Genomic DNA, 23,681 nt, shown 5'->3' with positions numbered 1-23,681 from the left:
ACCTGTTTAGAAGTTGCCTTGTTGTTGTTGTTAAATTGTACAGCATTAAAGGCTTGAGAATAGTCAGTAAAGGTTATTGGTATAATTTGGTTAAAAGAGAGCTTAGGGAATATATTATTGTATTTTTCCAAGCTGAGAATGACTGAAATGACTTTCTTTTTTGGCCAGTTGGGTATTGACAGAATTGATGCTATCATGTGAAACACTGTTTTTACCAGACTTTGAAGGTTATTATATATGGAACTGCAGAGAAGGTATCTAAGGAAGGTTATTTGTTCTTGTATGCAGTGATCTACCTTTTTTTTTATTCCAGATTAATTGTAAGAAGGGAAAGGTTATTTAAGACAATCAATGGTCCTTCATCATCCACTGAAATACAAGTTTTCTAATTATAAGGTAAATCTCACAATACTGGGTTATAAAACCTCGGCTTAAATGCAGACTTAATACTCTGTAGAAAAAGAACAATGTATCAATCCCCACATAGTGATGAAGCATACACACTGGGAGAAAAATCTCGAGCTAATGGTAATTCCCTGAAAACGTTAGTCTTGAACTTTTTGGTAGTCAAAAACTAAATGCTGTCTTAAAAATTAATTAGGAAAGGATGAACAACAAAAAACATTCTGTCTCTTTATGAATCACAATGACACATCCATTCAAATGAGGCATATAGCACATTCTGATTCTCAGCTCACAGGACAGAAGTAGAAAAGTGGAGAGGGATGTTTGGGATGGGAGGGGTGGAATCGAGTGTCTTCCATATGAGAGTGAAAATAAAGGTATTTCAAATAGAGTAACTGGATTATCTGTAAATTTTTGTTGCATCTAAAAGCATGGGTGATAACTAGAACTTGAGAACAAGAAAGCACAAGGTCTAAGGTAAAAAGCAAAGCACAACTTATGGAACTGATTGGTGTAAAGAAGTGTGAAGATAGATGTATACAGGTTCATCTATTGGGTTAGACAAAGTAATGGGGGGTTGAATGCGTCAATTGCTGTTAGGAGCTCTAGAAGCAAGGTCTGGGCATAAAGTGCTAATGCAGGAAAAGATTTGCTCCTTGCTTGTTGGAGGACAAACCAAAAATGAAGTATGGGGAAAACCCTTGAGAATAGGTTAGGTATAGCATTCATACGAGGATGTACTGTAACATCATGCATATGTGTGCACACAACAGGATTTTCTATTTTGTGTGTGTGTACAGAAAGAGAGTTCTGTATTTAGGTGTAGCTGGGGACATGTGCGCATACTTAGTATCTTTGCTTTGCTGGTCACACAGTTCTAGTTATTTTCAGAGACTACAGACTGTTTTATACCTGTCAGTTATTGTCACTAAAACTGTGATGTCTCTTTCTGCTGTGTAGTCAGTGCAAGATTTTCTTTCATCTTGTTTGGGCTGTCATCCATTAGAACTTGGCTTTGTAACTTATTTGCTTTGGAGGATAGGATCATACTGTTTAACTACTTGCTCAGATGGTAAGTACAACTTAAAACTAACATCTATGCAGCTGTTGGGACATTCACAAGCACTACCAGGCCTTCTCTGTGATTAAAAGCACATTCCCTCTGTTGGTTTCTTGCACTCAAATTTGAGAATAGAGATCTTGGATCCTCTCTTTATTAAAGATCCTTTCTTATTTGGTTTGAGCTTGACTTGAGGCTTTCAGGGATTAGTAGTATTACAAGGGCTGAGCATGCCCATAGGGGAAAGATTGTCTTCGGCTAATGTCTGTGAGTAATCCTCGCATGATGCAAAGTGAGGATGTGAAGGTTGCAGAGAGCTGTAATTCCTCTCTGACAAACAGAGAGGTCACACTGATGCCAGGCTTCTGATGGGGGGTTGATTATAAAGTGCTAACTGGCTTGATCTTTCTATGGCCAGGCCTGAAAAAGACTTTAAAGTTGTCAAAGCTGTTGTCCTAGACTCTTTATGGAGCTATATGCCTAAAGGCATACAAAGCAGAGTTTGCAATCACACTTATGCTACAGACATACCCATGATACAAAAAAACTTATGTTTTGGTTTGACTCGAAGGAGTCAGAGTGTGCAGTCTGATCACAAATTAAAAGTGATGTTGGAAAAACAAATCTGGTCTTGAATAGCAATTATAATGTATTTAGCATGAAATAGTAGTTATGGGAAAAATAGGTTTTCTTTTTCATTTGCAGCATTGTGGTTCTCCCTGAGATTTAATTAATAGCTCTCATTTATTCATATTTCTCCCTATTCTGTGAGTGCTGAGTATAAAAGAACACATTTAATTTGGCTTCTGGGCAGGAAATTCATTTAATTTCTATATAGAAGCATCTCTTTGGATTTTAAAAGGAAAAGAGAAGGAAGGACATGCAGGGGAAGTGTGTTTAGTATCACTGATATCGTAGAGAGTTTGAATGGCTTTAGCAATCAGAGTGAATTTTTATGAAAACTGAATTTATACTCCTGCAAAACAATTCAGAGAATGAGGAATTATCTCCAAGAGCACATTAGATAAATGCAGTCTGGAAGCTATAACTGACTTAATCTGGATGTAACAGTTTACATTTTGGGATCTATAGGAGACGTTAGAAACACACCTATGTTCATTTTCATCCTTATCAATTAAGATAATGAGCTTTCCTTTGGATAATGTTGTCTTGAGGAATAAATTTCAGATTAAGCAAATCTTACTGTTGGATAAGACAGTGTATTACTACACATTTCACTATGTTGAAAGGAACAGAGTAGTCAATCTGCAAAGTTCACCTAGAAGCATAGGAGCAGAGATGGAGTGGGTATAGGAGGATAAATTGAGCAAGTCAGCTAGAGGGCTGTTTTCCTTAAATTAATAGAAATTTTGATACCAACTTTCAATTAATTTAAGATCAAGCCTTCAGGCTTTCATCACATCTACCAAGCCTGATTGCAGACCCACTGGCATCAGGAACTGCCGTTCAGGGCTTTTTATTCCTCCTCTTCAACACGAAAAAGGCCTCTCTTTAAAGGCACATGAACTACTTTTGAGGAGTGTGTTGCTCGTAGAAGAGCAACACACTTCTCAAAACTCCTTACGCTGTTTCATGTTTCATAGGACTAGAAAGGTAGCCAATGTGGAAAGTTTTGTTGTTGTTGTTGTTGTTTGTTTGTTTTGTTTTCTCCTCCTGTCTTGGGCAACTCAAACCAACAAAAGAGGTATTTAAAAGAACAGGAGAAAATTGGGTGCATCATTTAAGAATAAAAATTGCTCAGGACTTATTGCGCTGGCAATAGTGAACACTTTTACAGCACAAAAAGTAGTGGCTACAGAAATAGTAGCACTTTGGTTTACTGATGATACTACGTTGCATGACATTCTGAATCTTGTTTGGTCCCATATAGCATCATCTGCTCTCTGTAAATCAGCCCATATGAATTGGTCAAGAGCAGGTACCTCTGCTTTTGATGACATGACTAATGTATTTGTTAAGCAAGAATTCAAGTGGGGAAAATGGATTTGTATTTTGGCTGTGGTAATTGCATCATTCATCAATTTTCTTTGGTAATGGAGATATTCTCCTCTGGCCTAGTACTGATTTTCACTCATTTAGCTCTCTTAGCTTATTTTTTCCCCATAATTGTTGCAGCTTGAAGACATGTCTAACTGTTTATGTATGCCATGAGCTTTGTTTTTTTATTCCATCCTCTACTTGCTGCCTTCTTTAAAATGTTGTTGAGCGTGTGTGTATATGTTATATATATATTATATATGAGTTTTGAAACCAGATGGTATTAGCAGGAGTGGCTAAAGGCCTTTGAGTAGACCTCTGCCTTGTGATGCCAGGCAGTTTTCACCAATGATTCTTCTCATTAAGTGTCCTCTATGGTCTTTTAGCCCTGGGGATAGACATAATAATAGCTTATTCACTATTCACTGACCACATTTTCTTCTTTCTAGTCTTAAAAATAGCTTGCAATATTTGACTAGTATGTTATGAAAACATGATTTGCCTGTGTCTTGGGTCTTGTATGGTCTTATGTGCTACTAGGGGTAATGCTGAGTAAAGCATGAAACAGGAAATGATGTGACCTGCACCCAGTGAGGTGGAAGATGCTGACTGCTAGTTTTGACTCTTAAGTGGTGGTAGCAGCATGGAATTCCAGCTGCAGAGGTAAAAAATATAAAAGTCCAGAGTTTTGGACTTTTGATTTTTGTGAACTATGTAGCTTCAGAAATAAAATGTTTGAAGAAGCCCATATTCTGGTTCCCCCAGTGTATCAATATATCTATTCCAGGGGAGAACATAAATAAATAAATAAAAATTAAAGTGATAATAAACAGCTGTTTGCATATGTTTTTCTGTTGGATTGATGAGACACCTTGTCTTGGAAAGCAGTTTGGATAGGAGACTGCAGATGTGCTTTATCCCCTGCGTTTTATGAACTGCATTCAGAGAGGATTATTCAGAATCAGAGAAGTTATTTTTTTCATTCCTTGGTGTAGTTCTCAATTTTATTCTCAATTAGTTGAGATACCTGACCTAGGACTAGGTTTATTATTCCAAGAGAGCAAACATGGGACTGGTGATTTGCATTGGCTTTCATATTCATTTCATTTTTACTAGAAAATATTTAATATTAAATCAAAGGAACATGCTATTCGCTGAATTTCTTTACTGCTCACACACCTTCAAGCTCTTACAATCAACTTGGTATAGGGGCTGCTGCTGGCCATCTTGCTATTTTTAATGCCGTTGTCCTTTGTCAATACACAGATCTCAGTGGAACATCACGTTGTTTTGCTCTGCAAGCTTTATGTATGCACCCCCCTACTCCCAGTGTGCTGTGCATTTTAGGAAGGCTGTGAGCAAATAATAAGATTGCTAAGGTGAATTCCCAAATCACCGTGTTTTCTACCAGAGATGAAAGGCCACATAAACATGCTTTTCTGGCTCCTTTCTCAGATGTGATTTCCCTGTTTTCTCTTTTTCCTTTGCCCTCTGCTGGCAATATGTACTCATAATATCTCTGTATCTACATAGCTTTCTTCATAGTGTTATCACAATGCAGATAGTAATTAATCTTTCTATTTTCTTAGTCTAATTTTCTTAGGATAAGTACTAAATAGTTTTATATTATCACTAGCTTCCAAAAGTGTTAAATAATAACTCTTCTGGCAGAGAAAATATTTTCCTTAGACGGACTAAGTCAGGTGTCCCTAGTAAGGGCATCCAAACTAACCTTAAAAGTTTAAAAAATACAAAAAGGAAAAAAAAAAAAAAGGAAAAAAAAAAAAAGGAGAGAGAGAGCACACTATATTAATCTGTCTCTTCCAAGACTGCCAAGGTTCCTGTTATACATCTGGAGACCTAGAAGCCTAGGACAGAAACAATTTTATACTGAATGTCTGCACTATCATGCTAGAACTGCTCTGTGGGGTCTGGTTTTATTGGGGAATTTATGGTCATCAGCTCATAATTTCTGATCATCTGTCCCATAAACTCCAGTAGTATCAGATGCATCCTTAAGAATTTTATCAGTTTGGAGAATAGAAGTGCCTAGAAAGTAAAGTATAAATTAAATTTTCTGTTACCAACAAAGTGGGTTGAAAGTAAACAATTTCATTGCTGAATGGGAATGTTTAATTGGAGTCCATGTATGCAAGAAGAAAGAAAATGTTTGCCTATCCACTGATTTTTAAGGGGCAATCAAATTCTTCGACATTCAGCTGTAAATGCAAGTTTATACAAAGTCTGCAGCACACATCCAAAGGCAAAACAGAGGTCAGTTTGGAAATTTAAATCTAACTGAATCTAATTTAAATGGTTCTCTAAACTTTTTTGTTAGGGTCAAGTCATGAAAAGAATATTTTAACCCTTCTTGATCCACATCCAGTCAATCAAATTAATGATGTTCCTACTAATTTGATAAGTAGTCAGAATACAAGTGGCATGTATAGAACTACAGCTTTCCCTCACAGTAGGTCCTCAAGCACTGAATGAGCTGATAACATTTTATAAAACACAGTTATATAAAGTATTGCTGGAGGCAAGACTGAAGCCAAATCTTTACCATTTTCAAGGCAGAAAAAGAATTCTAATGTGTTTATCTAGCCTCAATTGTCATCAAAACTAGCTTAGGCTTATTAGTTACAGTTAACAGGACTCTTCAGCTAATCTACAACTAGAAGTATTCCTTAATTAGTGGAACAGAGACTCAAAATTATTCCCAGTATTTAAAGTTGGTTATACTCATCATCGCTTATTGAACTATTTAGAATCCCCAGACAACCTCTTATTTTTATCTAGAAGAATAATATTCCACATCCCATCACTGACTTAATACTTCTTTTAAAGTGAAATGCTGTGGAATCTAAATTTAGAAAAGAACTCTGAGCAGGGACAGTTTTTGCATAACTTACAAATGAATTGCCCATGAATCATTCCACGGCAGATTTAGATGAGTAATGTATTTTTGTAATGAGCAGTACATACATCATTGTCAATCTTAAGGTTTAATTGGGAATACACTCAACTATCTCAGTGCCACAAGTAATACCGTTTTGGGGTCCTGTGCAGTTAAAATGACAATGGTAGATGTTGGTGACATTATGCTGATGATAACGTTATGAGTTGGAAAAGTGGCATGTGTAGGCAATGAACGAAAGTATGTCTTTGCAATGATGCCACCCTAAATGTATTCTAAATTTCTTCAGCTTGAATCATTGAAACTTAAATCTGGAAAAGTTAATGCAGTATCTGGTTGCGTTCGATCAATAAAAGGGAGAAGTAGGTTTTCTTTTCTTTGGTGTTGCTTGCAACAACTTATATTTTTCTGTTCTTAAGGCTTTTGTTGGTGACTCTGTTAGCTACATTCAGACAATTCACATGAGTGGAGTAAGGTTAAAACTTGTCTTCTGGTGTCAAGAGTTGGACCTGGAATATGCTGTTTGAGGACAGATTATACAAAGCCAAGAAAACAGTCTGTTTTAGATGACCCCACTCCTCTCCATCCTGCTCCATAATACATCAAAAACCAAACCCTCATTTCATCTAGTGTCATGAAATCATGCATTCCTCAAATTACACTTTGCAATTCTGCACTCTTTATCCCCCTTTGAATTATGCATGAGTTTTTTGTTTGTTTTCAAACAGTATCTCATCAAGATGAATGTTGCGTAGTTCAGTCTGTGACTGTTGAAGATGTTCATCTTTGTTTAAGCTTACTGCTCTGGCCAAGCAGAAAAGGGCAGGTCTTCCAGAGAGACCTAGAAAATGGCACACAGGAGGTAAATGGTGCTCTGCCACTGTTTGTAGGGAGTGGGGAAAGGATTTGTTTGAAGCAACCCAATGAGAAGTCCTGGAGTAGTTTTGTTAGGAAACAAAATATTATGTCAGAGCAGTCACCGTACAAATTCATATTTGGTACTTGTGGTTAGACAGGTGATTAGTCTCCAGCTAGCAAAGGGTGGTGGGCCAAGGGAATGGTTAGCTGGATCACTGATATAAAGGCATGGTTACTGCAATCTACAGGGTCAACTGTATATTGGATAAGGCTGTGCCAACCTGACTAAGTTCGAGTATGCAATACAGCCCTAAGACATCAGGGGATCCAAGGAGAGCATTAACAAAGAAGGCCTAGTACCCTGATCAGGTTGTCTCAACAGATCAGAAAGGGTGACTTTAGCTTATTGCTGTTGCCCTTTAGAAGAGAAGTAGCTGCTACTGTATGCCATCCCATTTCCCATCCCTATGCCTTTTGTTCTCTTCTGTCAGTGAAGCACTCTTCAGGGAAAGCTGTTTGAGTAATTGTTTATGAAAGAGGAATTATCGCTTGTTGAATATCCAGGCAGTATAACTTAATTTTTTTACATCCCAAGCTAGGTGTGTAGACAATAATGACCTCTAGGAATTGAACCCAGCCTTTGGGTGCTGGCCAAGGCAGAAGTGTTGCTTTTGATAATGAAAACTTTAGTTATGTAAGACTGAGAATGATAAAACTAATTAAATCTCGTGCTTTAGTGCATTAACTGGATGGCTATGTTCAGTTTAACTCGTTGCCCATATGGCAAGAGTCTTTTTCATCTTCTCTGAAGCACCTGGTTCTGGACATTGCTGGATACCAGACTGGATGGCTCAGTCGTATAATCTAGCAAAATAATTATTTGAATTGTCTTGTCCTCTACTCAGCATTTTGAACAAAGTATCTTTAAACTTTGTCCAGGTTTACATGAGTACACTGCAGTACTTGAGAGAAGCAAAACTGAATTTAATTTAAAACCATAGAATTAAAAACAACTGAAAAATTTCACAATAGTAATTATAAAACTGCAACTTTTACTCTGAATTATTTTAATTGCAAGATTGGTACAGGTTTGTTTGGAATGAGGAGACAGAAGCATTTGGTAGTATTTGAAAATTCAAACAGCTACAGGAGTAGCTAAGTACCTAGTAATAGGTCATTTCTGCAATACTAAAACACCCTCCACATGACTGAGAAATCATCTTAGCAGGGAAAAACAATTGCATACAATGGAGATTCCCCATTGTATGACTATAAGTTGCTGTATGTTTTGTGTAAATGCGTCAAAGGAATTCTTTGATTACCTTGGCTGGACCTATGCTTTAGAGGAAAACAGAATTTGAATCACCACTTTGTTCTCTCTTCTCTGGAGGATTCATAATTAGGCAAACCCAAATGAGAACAGAAATTCTTTTCCCATCTGCAGTAGCTCATGAAAAGGCTGAAGGAAGCAGTAGTGCAAAGCATTGTGTGAACCACAGCAACATTCTTCCAGTGAAGTTCAAACAGCTATTGATAGGTTCACTCATGCTTTAGTTTTAGATTTTACTTTTGACAAATAGTAAAATGTTACTGGTGAAAAAAAGCTCAGAAAAATACATAGTGTTTTTGTTTTGTTTTGCTTTGTTTTATTCAATACAATTTTCTGGTGTTAGTTCCTAATTCTGTCAAAGAATCATTACAGCTTTGCATTTAGCCAGAGACGTATTCTAACACAAGAGGTATCATGTTGGTCACCACGGGTAATTGCCAGAAGAGAAAACTGTGTTTCTGTACAGCTTGAGCTACATACATAGGGTCCAAAGTTATGGAGGTTGGTGACACCCATCTTCTCTGGGCAGAACAAGCACTGGAGGATGGAAATGTATGTAGTGCATGTTTGACGGATGGTTCTAGCTCACAAATATTTGAGCATGATCAGGAATGAAGCTTATGGCTATTCAGAGACATGAGTATACTAATTTGGTGGTGGATGAGACTAGCATGTTTCTTACCCTTATAAGAGCCAAAACATGAAATAGAAAAGAGCGCTGGCAAGCTAGCTCTAGGAAGGTTTGGGCCCCTCACTACAAGAAGGACATCAAGGTGCTTGAGTGGGTCCAGAGAAGGGCGACGAAGCTGTTGAGAGGCCTGGAGAACAAGTCCTATGAGGAGCGGCTGAGGGAGCTGGGCTTGTTCAGCCTGGAGAAAAGGAGGCTCAGGGGTGACCTTATTGCTCTCTACAGGTACCTTAAAGGAGGCTGTAGCAAGGTGGGGGTTGGTCTATTCTCCCACGTGCCTGGTGACAGGATGAGGGGGAATGGGCTTAAGTTGCACCAGGGGAGTTTTAGGTTGGATGTTAGGAAGAACTTCTTTACTGAAAGGGTTGTTAGGCATTGGAACAGGCTGCCCAGGGAAGTGGTGGAGTCACCATTCCTGGAAGTCTTTAAAAGACGTTTAGATGTAGAGCTTAGGGATATGGTTTAGTGGGGACTGTTAGTGTTAGGTCAGAGGTTGGAGTTGATGATCTTGAGGTCTCTTCCAACCTAGAAATTCTGTGATTCTGTGATTCTGTAAGGTGATTACAAGCAATGTTATTGACATTTGACAGTGTGAATTGTCCTATCTTTTAACAGCTGGCACGCTGTTTAGGTGAGCAAAAGCTGAGGATCTGACTTTTGCTGCTTAGATGAACAGAATTTATAATGCTGTGAGTTTTATTCTTTTAATTTTTTTTTCTTTGTTTATTTTTCTGAAAGTTTTTCAATGGCAGAATTCAGGAATACTGAGATTAGTTTTTTTTTTTTTTTTTTCCTTTGCTTTGACGTAAGATAAAGTAGATTAATATCGACCAGAATTTGCAGAGTTTGTGTACCTCAAGATGTATAAATAAAGTGTGAAAGCTACAGTAGATTCAGACCTGGAAATTATTACAACAGCTAATGGGTGAATAAGACAGAAGAAAATTATGACACAAACAAATGTATTATGACAGGCAGTCTTTGTGTAAATTACTGTACATAACTGCACAGAATTTTCTGAAGCTCTAATTAATGAAGTACTGTAACAGATTAGCATTTGAGTCATTTTTCTTATTAGTAACACCTAATGCCAGCTATGATGGTTTTATTGCCTTGTCTGGTTTTTAGGCTTAGTTATACAAGATGTCACAGATCATTGGAGTTACTTTTCTGATGCTTCAGTCAAAAGTTGTGTGGTGATTATTGGTTAGGCTTGCTGTGAAGTAAGATTTTCTTTTATAGATCATTGTTATTCTTGAAGATTTCTAAATGTGAAATAACATTTGTACATATGACCTTTACGTCCATCAGAAACCCTCTGTGAAACCAAAGAGTTTGAAGTTGATGAAGTGTTACATAAGTATGTTTCATACAGGTGCAGGAACCTTGGATTGATTTGGAGCCAGAATTATAGACCAATAATGTGGTGTATGGAAAGCTTTCTCTGTGCTTCCATCTGCCAGCAGCCATGAACGAGTTCATGCAGCAGAAGAATATGCTTTTCTAAGGGCGGGTTTGATATTTTGGTTACATGTATGTCAATATAATCTCTTGCTAAGTTTAGCCTTAAGTAAAACCTAATTTAGTTTGCATAACTGTGAGAGCCATGGGGGGTCCCAGGGTTGCCAACCACATCTAAGTTCTACCTACTTTTCCTGGAGCAATCAAGAACCTTAGTTCCAAGAATTCATCATCCTAAAAATACAAACTAATGAAGTGAAGTCTTGATTATCTGAATCCATGTCCCTAAATTAAATACAACTCCAACACTACTGAACTGGAGGAGTCTACTGCAGTCTGAATTTGTTGATGGATCTCTTAGGTGCAGCACAAACCAGCTGGGTATGGTAGCAGTACTGCAGCTGAGTGTAGATTGATTCTAGCAGGATTTAGTGATTTATTGCATCAGATGTAACAGCGTGGTACAAGGTAACATGCTATGATTAGATTTAAGCAACATAACTCGGTGTGATGGCTGAAAGGTATGGGGGAGGGCATCTATTTTTCTGGTCAGCCAGTGTTAATTCTCCTACCTGATGTCCAGCATAATTTTCTTAAAAAATCATAACTGTGAGGGAAAGCTTACAAAGAGAGATATATGTAGAATTTCTGAACAAAAAACATCATGAACAGAATGATTTATAATAGATGGATAATGATCTAAGTTTATATCTAGTTGTTTTAGCTGTAACTAGCAGTGAGATGGAATCATTCATGACCAAATCATCCTTAATCCCACTTCAGAGCTTCTTTTCTTACAGCCCATCTGTTGACAAGACAAATTTGTCAAATTTCAGAAGACTGTTGCTCTGTAATTTTACCATACCCTAAAGTGGCGCTGCATAAATAAATCTAAGTGAAAACTGATGAACCATGACCTTGGGATAAAATACTTTGCCGATTATATATTCAGAATATATATATATTTTTTTTCAGTTATTTCATGTTGCCTCCAATATATATATATATATATAATATATATATATTGTGTATATATATATACACAAATATATATATATATTCGTATATGGAAAAAAAGTGATTACTAACTTCTTCTTACCTAATCTTTTTTTCCAAACCAACTGCCTGCCAAGTTTAAACCACAACAGGGTGTACCATATATAAATAATTTTCAGAGTGGGCAACATTCATCAAGAGTCTATAGAGTTACTTTGTGTGTGGAATACCTGAACAAGTTGTGCTATGGTGTCTGAAGAGCCAGCTTTTGGTACAGTTCAGGGTAGGAAGTTCATCAGGTGTGTTAATGAGGATCTGCTACTTTGCATAAAAGAAATATGAATGTGCTCTTTGTTCTGAAGATCTTACCTGGACCTCTTACCTCTATCACCCAGTTCTAGATCTGTGGTTCAAATTTAGCACTGATCCCTTGAGATTCACTGTTCTATTGCAGCACAGTTTGGCTTATTGTGTTGTGCATCAGTTTGTAATCTGAAGTGACTGCTTGCTTTGTACACTAAAAAAACCCATAGCCTCAAGGTGAGCAGATGTTGCATGTGGTGTTTTCATTGGCCCTACCGGCTGGCTGGTAGAATGATGGAAGACAAGGTGGATCATGCTTTTGCACACATCTTTTGGGTTATAGCTATCCTGAGGTTTGGGGTAGCTCTTCAGCATTGCCAGCAAGCAGCTGGGATTTTTTCTAGCAAAGCTTGATCTTCACCTGTTAATGCAATGTGATGTTATTCCTCCTGGACCAGGATTGGACCTGTAGAAAATCTTCAGTGTTATTCCATTGCCCTTTCTCACTTTTCTGCTGATGTCTACTTCCCAGCAAGTGCAATTTCTATTTTCTGCTCCATTCAAAAAATATATATATATATATCAAAATTCATAATCTTAACAAGAAGGAAATGTCCAAGACCTGTACCTCTGACAGCCAGTGAAAAGTAGAGGTAGCTTATGTTAATTGGTTATTGTTTGTTGGGAAAAAACAAACAAACAAACAACAACTCCAATTAGTTTCCAGAGGTTTAGCTCCAAGGAAGAACCTTTATGTTTTAAGATGACTAGAGTGGCTAATCTGTGTGACAAAATCTCTGTAGCTGTTTAATTTCTGTTATTATTGTGACGAAATACAATTTCTAGAGTGGAAAATGGTGCACAGTATTTGCTATTAACAATTTCTCTGACTCGGCACGTGAACTGTCTGCTGATAAACTTTGGCATATTCATTAATCATGCTGATTTGATGGCAAACCAAATTCACTTAACAGATTTCATGGGTATTATTCACTAAGCTACTCTTATTTGTGTATTTTCTGTTCAGATTATGTGAATGGTTGTGTGCCTTAGTGGAAAATAATTACTGCTTCATCTAGTGTTTAAATAAAGGAAAGGTTTGAATAAAGCCATACATATGCAGTAGCTTTCACCTGGGAAAATGATACTGTTTAGAATCTTGTTGTGACATTTTTGTCAATAGAAATCCCTAAGAAGGATACGATTACAGTGACAGAAATGGTCTTTCATAACTAAATTCCTCTGTTTGCATGTGGCTCACTGGTACACCAGTGTGAAACTGAACTTGGATAACACAAATACATATCAATATTTCCTTGTTATAGGAAATAGTTGTTTTATTTCCAGAAACTGGTAGAATCATTTTGAATGAATTTGTGACTTATTTTTCTTTTGAGAGCATTCTTATGACAGCAGTATGGTCTCGGCATGGTGTTAAAATGCCCTGTCTAAAAATGGAGAAATAAAAAAAGAAATCTCTAGCACAAGCAGACTCATGGGAAAGAAGTGAAGAATAATCCTGACTTTAATGAAGGAAAACTTAAAACAAAACAAAACAAGACAAAACAAAAACTTTGTAACAAATGCCTTTTTTTTTTTTTTTTTAATGAAAAAAATCCCACCCTTTTTCCCTCCTCCTCATCTTTGTATTCTGTTTTTTTCAGGGGCAAGCCTACAGGAAAGGACAATTAAAAAATATTAAGAAAATAAGCTATGTAATTCTAAAATACCTATTTTTTTATTTTGATAATCTTTTCAACTATGATGTTTGTTTATAAATTTTAGCTGAAAACTGTCAACTAATTGACTTTTTCATCATGCAGGCTGATACTGACTGTGCATTCACCAGCTTGGAGAAGTTGCTGGCAAAAGATAGTCATTAACTTATCAACAATGAATGGCCTAGATGTGTAAACTCAACACAGTTTTCAGCTCCAGTTTCAAATATGCCACTGGAATACCATCTTGAAAGCTATCAAAACTGTTGAAAGTGCTATTTCAGTGGTATGGTCTGAAATCGTTAGGTAATAAATGGGTTTTTCCTTATGTTTAAATGTATCTTAGTTCTTCACATACAGAGTGGTCTGACATTCATCTAGGACATAGAATTGGAAATATACCTAGGGTAGGCTAACTGCTTATTATATTTACTTCAGCAAAATCTTATTACACCTGTGCTGTCCTTTACAGAAGAGATTGGATACCCTGTTGTACTAGGTGCTCTCCTGCCTCCAGGGGACTGTAATCTCTAGAAATCAAGAGAAAATAGGTAGGGAAGGGAACACAGAGAAGCAAAGCAGTTAATGTTGTATAGTTGGATAAGGAGTGGTCTGGTCTTGACATCAGCTGAACTGTTGTCTTGGTATATTAAGATGCATGATGAGTTTTTGTTTATAATGAGTAAATGCTTTGAAATGAAAGGGGATTCACTAATGCTATCTGGCCTTTGTTTTTCTGTATCTCTGAGGAAATGTTTTCAAAAATATTTTTAACAGGCAGTATAACTCATTGCTGCATATTGTTGCAGATGGTTTTGCTTAACAAACTGCATCTGTCTAAAGATCATGAGTACTATTAAGTTTCCCTTTATTCAGCTTATCTTTTAAGATGGGAACCTTTGTATGATAGTATTGAGATATGCTGATAATAATAGTTATTATTAATACAGATGGTCTGAATTGTGTTAATGTATTAGAAAGAATGTTAGAAACATCATTGCCTTGTAAGCTCATAAAAATAATATATTAGCCAATGTTCACTGAAGGCAGCGCATTGGGTTGAATCTTTGTGCTGTGCCCCTGGATGAGTCTGTCTAATCATACAGGATGGCCTCAGACCAAATGTCCACCCAGCAGTGGGGGCAGTTTATGAGAAGTCTAAAAAGCTCAGTAGCAAGTGCTTATTTATAAGAACAGAGCATGTTCAGCATATCCCTTTCCCCTTACAGCAGAGAGCTGCTGAGGAAATTATAGAGTTAGTGAGTAGCAGGCACAAGGCAAACTATGTTTAACAGTGCTCTGAGGAGTTATTTAGTCGTCCTCCTCCTTTGTCGTGCCCCCCCCCCCCTTTTTTTTTTACCTTAGTAATACTTTTGTTTTTTCCATAACTCTGAGTTTCTGAGCTTTATTTTACTATCTATTGGCAATTGAGATACATTTCTCTTAATATAGCACAAAGCTTTTTGTAGCAGTATTTATTGACCAACACATCAAAAATCAGAAGGTCTGAGGAATGTTTCTTTTTAATCAGTAAATTTCTATCTGGAATTAAATGAAATTCTAAGTAGGACTCTGAAATTAAAAGATAAATTACAGAATTTTTTTCTTAGTTTGTCATTGTTTTTAATATTGCTTGCCTACTCAGGATTGCATTTCCTACATAATCAGACACAGAGTAAAGGTTCAATGGTTTCCAATGAAGGCTAAGCTTTCTAGAAAATCAGTTAACATTTATTAGGGAGGAAAAATCACCATTAAAATAATTCATTTAAGGATAGGAGTGGATTCTTTATCACTTGCTGAATGCAAATTAGGACTATAAAGTGACTGAAATAAAACTTGCAAATCTGATGAAGAGATTGCTGGTTGAAGCTTTACATAGTGTTCCTTGTAAGCGGTCACGGCAGATCATGATGTTAATTTTTCCTGGCTTTAAAACTGGTGAGTTTAAGCATGTAGCAGAGTGATAAATTTTTGAAAATAGTCTTCAATGGGGGATATGTCTTAGGGTTTTTGAAAATCTAGGGATTTGCTACTGTCCTGATATGTCCTCTAGTGAGCCTCCTGGCTAGTCTCCTGGGGGCCACTGCCAGTGGCAAGTGAGACAGAGTCCTTTAGTGGGTCTTGAAGATGCATGGAAACTGTATGCAGAAGTATTAGACTTCATTTGGATATGATAATAATGGAGATGCAGCAAAATAGGTGGACTCTAGGAAAAAGAAACCATGAAATTAAGCTGTAGCTGGATAGATTCTTATAATCCCTCAATGCCCAGTTGTGGAGTAATGACCAGTTTAAACATATACATAATACACAGAAGTTTGGACAATGAAAATGGTGTCCTATTTCAAAGCATGTAACCTGACATATGCGTAAAATGAGGAGCTATTCTGAAAGTCACCGTTTGTCTAATGAGTCGAAAGTCTTTTTTAGACTGATCTGGTATTACGACATTATTTCTGTATCATAGTCCCTACAATTTTCCCTTGATAAAGAAAAGGATATGAAAGCCTGCAAGTTTCATTTATTGCCTGTAATAAACAAGGAGAAGAGGCAGGATGCAGTTAGTGACTGGAGATTGCAATATTATCCTGGGCAGACAGATGTGGTGCAAACACTTTCCTTGCAGTAAGCAAAATGTAGGCAGAAACTTTCTGGATCTCACCGTATGTGCCTGTGTAGGAATGGTTGCTTGTTAAAGCAAGCTTAAAGTTTCTGACTGTCATTCTTGGGATGTGTAAGGAACTCCACTATCTCAGTCACAGGCAAGTCTTTTCAAAGTCTTTATGCAGCCTTTCATAAAGTAAGCTACCTTTGTAAAGGATGGATATATCCATTAAAGTGGATTTGAGAGACTTTCCTGCTGTATTTCACAGTGCATTGACAGTCCTGCTCACTCGTGTGTGAGATTTTATCTGGATACTCATGGTCTCGTATAATATTTACACAAAATAGCATTTTTGCAGTATATTTTGCATTGGAGTACTTGCAATTGAGTTTTGAACAATGGGCTAATTGGAACAGAAATTGTCTCAACTGGAATGGTAAAAATAGCAAATGAATGTTAGTATATTTGTTTGCATATTGATGCATGCCAAATGTAGAAAATGCACAATTTGTGTGATGTATGCTGATGGATGGGTAGTTTGTCTTCACTCTCAACATTGATCTCTTGTAAAAAATCATGTTCCCATTGCTCACTATATCTAAATGTAAAATAGATGAGTCAAATCCCTTGCACTGTTGGAAGGCACTGTAGTGTACTGAAGTACACTACAGTGTACTGTAGTGTACTACATGATTACAGTGTACACTGTAATGTACCAAAGTACAATTTCAGCTGTTTTGTGTTATGCCAAAGATGAGTATCTAAATGAGGTTTGTTTCTGGGATGAAGAGGTACCCACCTCTTTCTGCAATGGAAGGAGATGGAAATGACTGTTACTAGATGTTCTACAAAATATGTGAAATCAAGTGATAGTGGCTGTTATTTGAGGTAGTAAAATAATTTGCCTGTGTTATCAGTTTGTAAAAATAGATCTCAAATAAATGGGAAATAGCTTTTCATTACTGTAATAAACTAGGGGGTGGTAAGTTCTAGAGCTTTCTCTGTCTTTTGTCAGGCCATAACAGGATTGGGGAAATCATATTCCAAGAAATGTTTCTGTTCAGCTGTGTATCATTTATTAATGGATAACTTTCTCTGAAAAGTAATTGCATTTGCTGCGTGACAGGCCTCCCAATTTCCTATTAATTCTGATCTAACAGTATATCCTTCTGAAATTAAATGTAATTTGAATTATTTTTCTGTAATCCAATTGTATCTGGTTTATACAAGCCCATACCAAGAACTGTGTTTCTCAAAGTTTTATGTGTAATGAGCCATGGATTTGAGTGAAATACCATCCCTCACTAACAAGTTGGTAAATGAGGCAAGATGCCATGAGGTAAATTGATTATGTCATGCATAGAAAGGTTGTGGCAGAACTGGGAGCAGTACCAAATTCGAAGGCTTTGTTTTCAGCAGAAAATTTCTTGCTCTCATTTCTGTTAGTAGCATTCTTCAAGAAGGAAAATACCACTTGAAATTTCTACTTTATAGATTTGTGCATGAAGTTTATTATAGCAGACAGAGTAGTGTAAAAAGGAATCTCAGCTGTAATTGATTCATTTGCGTGTTTGTTGCCCTTTTTACTGTTTTCCTGCCTCATTTTGCGCACCTTAGCTGACATTGTGTTGGTGCTGCGCTGTGCGTAGGTGTGCAGCTCTGGATGCCAGCCACATCTGGGGAGAGTATCTGAAGGCACAAAGCTCCTCCAGGTTAGCATACAGGCAATGACTCTCATCTCCCACTGCGCTTAAGGCAGTGAGGAAGAGGTTATGTATCCCAGCTGACAGATCCATGGACTATTTTAACAGCTACTTGGGGATGAAAAGCCTTGGAGAGCGGAGGAAGATTAAACAGCTTGTATCTGCTTTATTTTCTTCTTGTTTGATCTCAGTGCAGTCCCATTCTCTCTGGCTTCACTTTTTTTACTTTTTATTTTTTTTTAATATATTTGCGTACATTAAAATCCTGAATAGTTTTGTTCATCTATTTACTAAAAGGAAGCTGATAAAAATTAAATATATTACAGCACATAAGTATATAAATATATTCTCTTTATTCATCTCAGCTGCAGGAGATGTTCCATCGGGGGCTGAGGCAGTTGTGGATATGACATTAGTTCTTGATTTTTCAGGGAGGTAGCATGGTTTGAGATGCTGGGTTAAGCTTTCAGGAGTTTCAGGCTACAGTCTAATTCTGCCACGATTGTTTTTAGCTGGTGCATATCTAGCTTTCATTTTGGTTGGAGGAGGTACTTCACAATTTCCCAGAAATATTGTGTGTAGTGTCAATTTTAATGACTAGACTATCTGTAATGACTAGACTATCTCTTCTGCTGTCCAGCAGGTAAATGCCAAGGCAGTTGGGGAGATAAAAGATCCATCTTTGACCTCCTAAACTGACATTTTTTGGCTTTGCTAGATTTATATAACTCTCCTTTTAGCAATCTGAGGTTTCAGTGGATGAAGTGGGACCCCCATTGTATACAGTATTTTTAAGAAGTGATGTAATAGTGACTATAAATTCACAATTACATTGATAAGGGTAATGGTGATGAAAAACTTGAGGCTTCAATTAAGATGCTACTTGGACTGGATACAAGATTATGGATTCCTCCATAAAATGCCATTGTAGGGTAGAGAAATCCAGAGAACTTAAGGGAGAATGTGAAAAACAGAGATGCTAATACCTAAATCACTCCCTTAGGCAGATTTGTTTTTAAAGTATCTTTAGCCTTTTGCCTTATTTTAAAGCAAAGAGACAAAGAAAGGGACAAGAGAAATAGAAGTAAGAGTCCCTTACTGTGGTGGTCTGGGCACCACAGCACAAAAAGGACATTAAACTGTTGGAGAGTGTCCAGAGGAGGGTGATGAAGATGGTGAAGAGCCTAGAGGGGAAGACATATGAGGAGGGGCTGAGGGCACTGGGCCTGTTCAGCCTGGAGGAGGCTGAGGGGGGACCTCATCATGGTCTACAACTTCCTCGCGAGGGGGAGTGGAGAGGCAAGTGACCTATTCTCTGTAATCACCAGTGACAGGACCCGCGGGAACAGTGTTAAGCTGAGGCAGGGGAAGTTTATGCTGGACATCAGGAAGAGGTTCTTCACCAAGAGGGTGGTTGCACACTGGAACAGGCTCCCCAGGGACGTAGTCACTACACCAAGCCTGTCTGAATTTAAAAAGTGATTGGACTGTGCACTTAGTCACATGGTCTAAACTTTTGGGCAGACCTGTGCTGTGCCAGGAGTTGGACTTGATGATCCTTATGGGATATTCTATGATTCCTTTAATAGGGTTGAGCATGTTTATATAATGAAGATGAAACGGACGAGCTTTTCCTGAGTCAATGGGCAGAATCCTAAGGGGTCTTAATACTCACAGGTTCCTGGCCTACTGGAAATGCCTGGTGCCAAAGCAGTTACTGCCACCTTAAGCACAAAAACAATCATGCATTTCTGCTTGAGGCCCAGTATTTCTGGTGTGGCAACAACTTTTCACAGAAGGAGAAGAAAAATGTATGATGGATGATTCAAATAGTCTGTGTTTTCATTCACAGACTGAGGGACATTATCAAATGTAAAAAATATAGGTATCTTTCAGTGAGTTAATATCTTACATTAAAAGAAATGAATACTAAATGCTGGGCTCTGCTTGGTTATGGACACATGCATTAAGCAATATAAGAATAGCTGTTGGTTGATATTACTGTGTGCAGTTACAGCCTGTTAGAAAGACAAAAGACTATCTGAGCAATAACTTTCTCTGAGTCATCCTTCCCTGCAGAAATGTTCAGAAGTCTCCTGAATGGAGTTGTCTGTAGGTGTTCCTGCAGAGATGGTATAAGTCTGTTTTTGCCTTCCTTGCTGCTCTCCAGAAGGACCTGAAGTTGCATTTGAACACCAAAGTATTATTTAATGACGTTTCCGAAGCTTAAGCATCTGGGTGGCAGGCACTCTTTCAATGATGCCTGGTTTTACCCATTTTCCAAGCAATATAACTCCACCGGAATCATTCAGTTTGGCTTTTCCTGCTAACCTCTGCATTTGTTCATTCCCAGCTCAGGGGTCAGTGTTTTGGTGAGGGAAGAGCCTTTCAGAGGGCATTAAAGAGTCCATCTAGTCTCTAGGTGTGTTGAATCTCTTCTTGATATTAGATGTGTAGTTCTTCTAGTGAGCCATCACTGACCCTTCACAGGAAACATGGGGAGTCCAAAATGGGTTTGGCAGATATGTCCATATGGCAGCAGCCAGTGCACAAGAAGCAGAGGGAACTTGATAGCAATGCTTTCATTTCTATCTTTTGGATCTTGCGGGTATAAGTCTAAAAATAATATATAGTGGAGATAGTGTCTTTTATTTTCTATTCAGGATGTTCATACTTTTCGATGTGTATTTCATGCTTGCATACTTCCTACAATTATAATCATTAAAATGATTATACCCAGAATGATGAGCTACTAATACCATTTACCTTTTGTTTAACATTGTAGCATTTTAACAAAGGGAATAAGTGATTTTGCAGTGAGTAATTCCTGCTTTTGCAAGCCAGGGCCCCTGATTTTTCTTGCACTGTATATAAAATAAGTAATGCCAGCCTGAACTTTAAAATGCTATTAATGATTTTACACACACACACACACACACACACACAGTATCTTCAAACGGAAAACTTTGAATTATATTGAACTTATAGTGTTTTTCTGTGTCTTTGGCAAATTAGTTGAGCTTTGTTCCTACCAAATTCAGGTGGATAGTCCTGGATCTGGAAGTAGACTGCTGTAAGAAGAAGATCGTTGGTCTCAGCTCTGTCATGAAATATTGTAGGACCTTTGGCTTTGACAGTGAGGTGCTCCCCCTCTGTGTAATACTGTCCATCTTCCAGTGTAAATTGCTGAGAGGTCTTCATATAAAAGATGAATTTAAAATCTAAGTATTCATTTCTCTTTCCCATCTTGTTTCAAGCTCATGTGAGAGGTCATATGTTGCTTTGGTCAAGATGGGCATACCTGGAATTGTTGAAGATTTTTTGGAGTAACTGAATAGAGAGATTAGTTAACTTGAATCGGTTAATTTGTTTTCCTTTTTTGACACCAGTCTCAGCTTTGCAAAATAGTTCACAATATCCACGTAAAGAAACAGTGAAAAAATCAAATTGATATATTGCTCTTGAGTATTGATATATTCCTGAAATATTGATATATTCCTGAAAAGGCCTGAAAAGGTTTAGCTGGTGAACTCAAAGGAACAGAGCTCCTGGCTGCAGATTGCTCTGCTGCAGCCAGCAAAGTACTGATTGATAGCAAAGTAACAGGGCTACGGCATCTTCTGAGTCCATGAAAACAGGATGTGACACAGAATAGTAACAGAGGTATGCTATGTTCGGCTTTGTGTGTCTTCTGAAGATAGCAGAGGAGATATTTCCAGGTTAAAGTATTTTAATTTGTGGATTCTTAGGGGGGAAATTCTGATCCAGTAAAATCTGTTCTATTTTTTTTTAATTAATTTTTTTTTTCAAATTTGAGAAATTGTTTGTTTCAAATTAAATTATTCACATTTAAAACTGCTGGTGCTGAGGTTCATTTACATGATCTGTCTTCAGATTCTAAATGATTATTCATGCAAGGAATATGAAACATTTTGAAAAGGTGACCACCCTTCCCTTGCAGGTTGTAACACACTAAACATTTTTCAAGGTGTTGCATTTCCATACATCATCCTTGAATAGATTTCAATGGAGGATGGTGCAGATGCAGCTCTTTTTACCGTGGATAAATGTTATTCCTTTGTATTCAGGAAACACATAACTCAAGAAAGCATCATTGTCCATTTTTTAATTGCTTCTAATAATGTGTTCTCATCGTGAACATTTGCAACATCAATCAAAGGAAAAATAAAAATCACTTTTCCCCTGAGCAGTGGACAAGTGCCATGAAGATGGATAGATAGATACAGATCTGAATGCATAACTGACATGGAAACATTCAGTGGGAAGCATTGTGGGTCAGAGGATTGGCAATGCCTGTGACAGCATAAATTCAGAAGTGAGGAAGACCCACACTCTTCTTTTAAAAGGGAAAAAATGCATAATGAGAGCAATGTCTGCATCTTGAAAACTTCCCCTATGGCTGCAGGGTGAAGGGCAGCTCAAATCTGCATTTAACTACATGATAACTACTTTAATAAAGAGTCCTACTGAGACAATGACTGCAAGAGGGGGTTGAGTTGTGTTAAGCAGGGCTGGCTGATTGATTCACAGTTAGACATTTCTATTGATGAAGGCACTAAAAAAAAAAACAAAAACAAAAACAAAAACAAAAACAAAAAACAAAAAACAGCTGTGGCTTTGAATTAGCAACATTGTAGGTGAGATGGTACCTTGATCTTGCACTCCATTTGCACAAACAGTGGCAAAGAAATTGGTCAGTGCAGCAGAGGCAGATAAATTACTATATCTCAGGATTCCCAGAATGCACTTTTATGGTTTGTTGCTGTCCAGAAACATCTAAGATGAAATAATTTATGTGATTGTGTGGAGCAAGAAAATGCTTAAGTAGGAGACGGACTGTTGATAAGCAAGAGGGATCTAAGGCATTAAGCTAATCAGCATGTAATACCACACAATGCTATCAAATATTTATTTATTGCTTTTTAAGAAGACCTTAAACTGGTCTTCATAAGCATAATTTTAGCTAATCACAGTTTCAAGAAATTTATCCACAAAATGACTCTATAATTAGGGAAGTTATTTTAATTTAAACCTATAAAGGATTGAGTCACATGGAAACACCTAGTCTGTAATTCCTACTGAATTCAAATGGCTTTTGATCAAGAACACAGTAAGACTATATAGAGGTAGTTAAATTCCAGTTCCAGCTTCCAAAGTGTCCATACCTCTGTGCATCTAGTGAATAGATCTAATACTATTTTAGAATACTATTTCAACTGTATACATGAATTTAAGTGAAATTAACATCAGCTGCTTCCAATTAAGATTTTCTGAAATTAAATTGAATGGTTGGAAAAAAACATGCAAGCATATATATTCATCCATGACTTAGATCTTACTTGTAAAATGAAGAAAATGGAATAATCATATACCATCTTGTACCCCAAGCGATGACTGAGGTCATGACAATTCTTAATTATGATGTCAGGAATCCAAATCCCCATGCTATTTATCCTGTGATTTTCTGCGCAGTATTTATGTTGTCATTTTCAGCACAATCTTTTTTGTTTTCTGGGCATTTAACTTTCTGGGATTCACTTTGTGTAGTGCTGTCCTGCTTTTGTAAATTGATATATCATAAATAAAACAGACTGTGATGCAAGTAGGAACAAGAT

At 37.2% G+C, this 23,681-nt stretch overlaps 1 protein-coding gene across 1 annotated transcript in view; it reads left to right on the top strand.

Moving 5' to 3' along the window:
* The first annotated feature begins 337 nt into the window (after positions 1-337).
* LOC311445137 (uncharacterized protein) overlaps positions 338-23,681 on the top strand; it is a 64,074-nt gene continuing 40,730 nt past the window's right edge. The window contains exon 1 of the mRNA XM_084536887.1: positions 338-396. The gene's annotated coding sequence lies outside the window, so the exon portion shown is untranslated. The remainder of the gene's footprint in view (positions 397-23,681) is intronic.

The sequence above is a fragment of the Aythya ferina genome (genome assembly GCF_964211825.1).
Source record: "Aythya ferina genome assembly, chromosome: 15".
In the NCBI taxonomy this organism is placed as follows: Eukaryota; Metazoa; Chordata; class Aves; order Anseriformes; family Anatidae; genus Aythya; species Aythya ferina.
Note: the sequence above shows the minus strand (reverse complement) of the source record. Positions and strands in the feature narration are given on the sequence as shown.